Raw genomic sequence first — 2,423 nt, forward strand, 5'->3', positions numbered from 1 at the left:
AAGCAAGGGTGCAGATGGAGAGCAAGGCCTACGAGAGACTGGACTCTCTGCGCCTTATCCCTGCGGTCAGTGTGGCAGTGAGTGCGGCTGCTGCCGCTGCCCAGGGGTAGGGGAAAAGCCACGAAATTGGTGCAAAGACCTCAACTTCCTTGACACAATTATTCTGGGGACTTGGAACAGCCTCACCGTGCATAACAGTTTATTTGCCGAGATTAATTTGTCAGTAATATTGATTGTTGAGGGGCTGCTTCATTCTATTTAAGATTTCACAAGGCACAGACAGCAGAAGCTCACACACGTGGTCTGTCCCTCTAGAATTTCCAGGATGTGGCAGAGGCAGTCAAAAAAAGAGCCACAGCCAGAAACTTCTGTCAAACCAGATAGGGCCAGTCCAGTCCCCAGGCGGGAAGGGGGGGGGGGTGGGGGGTGGGGAGAAGGGGGCGGGGATTTTGTTTATATTTTGCCAAAACCACAATATTTTGTTCACCTGTGGGAGTCTCCTCTTCTGCGTTGCAGGACCTTTCCAAAGTGGGTCACCCAGAGAGCGGGTATCCAACATACAGCGAAATGAATGGAGTGCTTCTCCAGTCATCCTGTAAATCAGTACTCGGATCATCGCAATATTAAGACTTCTGAAGGCTTGCGCCTCCGGTAGCCTGCTGCACAAAGCCTGCCTAGGTCCACTCCTCCGTCCAGGAAGTGCCTCAGCAAGAGTGTCTGGAAAGAAAGAACGCCGGGAGAGGTGTGGTGAAGAGCCACTTTCATCAGCGCGGCTTTTCGGGTGGTTGGGAGCCCCCCTCCCCGCGCCCCAGCGCGATCATGTTACACTTCCTTCAAATGCGCCCTGTTTGCCACTTCCTACCTCCCGCTTCTTTCTTTTCTTTGATTGTTTTTGAAATAAAGAGTTGATTTTTTTTTCTTCTCTTCCCTTCCAAATTGCGCTGCGAGGCAAATTCTTGAACGGTGTAATAGAAAATGTTAGACACTATTCCTTACCGTATCTATTGACATTTCGGATAGTTCTGACACTTTGATTTTTCTCAAAACATAGGGATCAAGCCTGGTTGCCTTATTGGACAGGAAGTCCCGATGAAAGCTCCTCCCTTATCTTCCTTTGTGTTTCCCCGGCTCTGTTTGCTCGTGGCTTTCTCTCTGAATATAATGGTGGTTTTCTTAAGCTGTCCAGGGAGTCGTTATTGCCTTACTAAATATTTCATGGAACTGAGCACACGGTACCTGCCAGCCATCTCGTATTTGTTGTCAAAAATAAAGGGTTCATCCTTTTGTGGGGGGGGGGGGGGGAAGAAAGAGAAGGTTTATTCTGTTGTTTTTATTTTAAAGTTTCTCACATGCAGCAAATGCACAAAGCCCCTGGAAGCCTAGGAGGGTGTCTTTCATTTGTCAGGGACAAGGATGGCCACTTATTTATTTATTTACTTATTTCTTTACAGCTTATTCAGGAGCGGCATGCTCTTTCCTCAGATTTTCAGCACTTGCTTCCTCGCAGTTCCCCACTCCTATTTGTTCAGAAGGGAAAAGTTCAAAGCGGCTCTGTCAGCCGAGGGAAAAAGCTTGCTGCATACTAACCCTCCAGCGCCAGCCTGCGATGACCTTGACAGAGAAGCACTAAACGGGGGCCCCCTTGCAAACCTGCATGTGTGTTTTGTTAGGCCAGGTCGGCAGGGGTCAGGGCTCACCTGAGGCCAGCAGCCAGCCTGCCTGCCTGAGCAGCAGGGTAATGCATTTTTAAAAGGGACATTCTCGCCTTTGAATGGGCTTAATATGGTCTCTGTTTAAAAACCTGTCAGAATCCCAAGCACACACTCCATAAAATATAAATAAGTACTTACTGTTTGCAGATGTTGCTTGTTTCTCATAATGTTTGTGTTTGAAGTCTCGGAGTTCTCACTTCCTGTCAGCCTCCCTCTGCCTCTCTCCTCCTGGTTTCTGAAGGAACAAGGGAACTTCAGAAACCCAATTTCCCAATGAAGACACTTTCTGTTACATCTGTCAGTGTCTCTGTCCCTGCCTCAATTAGCATCCTCTCTATATATCCTATCTCTATCCTATCTATCTGCTATCTCTCTCTCTCTCTCTCTCTCTCTCTCTCTCTCTCCCTCTCCCTCTCCCTCTCCCTCTCCCTCTCCCTCTCTGGAATGAACTAAGGATGGGACTGAGGGGACCCTATGCTGTCTTTGCTCTCTTTTCCTGGAGAAATTCCCAGATAGGGCCTTGTAGTCCCTTGCTGCTTTCCTCCCCTCGGAAGTCCTCACTGTGAACACAGGTGTCTAGTTGATGTCTCTCTGCATTTGCCCACACAGGCCATCTCTGACCCATGATCTCATGTCTCCACCTCACGGCAGGCAGCTCCCACCTACCTGCTCCAAAGAGAGCTGATGTAGGCCCAGGAGTTTCTTTCTCTG

General features: G+C 48.8%; 1 long non-coding RNA gene across 1 annotated transcript; it reads right to left on the minus strand.

Annotated features, from left to right (window-relative positions):
• Positions 1–497: 497 nt before the first annotated feature.
• Positions 498–2,014, minus strand: LOC127209500 (uncharacterized). Its single transcript, XR_007833197.1, has 3 exons — positions 1,851–2,014; positions 863–1,280; positions 498–717 (listed from the first exon to the last, which is right to left on the minus strand). It is a non-coding gene; the product is annotated as an uncharacterized LOC127209500 (long non-coding RNA).
• Positions 2,015–2,423: the final 409 nt, after the last annotated feature.

Source organism: Acomys russatus, chromosome 26 (genome assembly GCF_903995435.1).
Source record: "Acomys russatus chromosome 26, mAcoRus1.1, whole genome shotgun sequence".
NCBI classification, from domain to species: domain Eukaryota; kingdom Metazoa; phylum Chordata; class Mammalia; order Rodentia; family Muridae; genus Acomys; species Acomys russatus.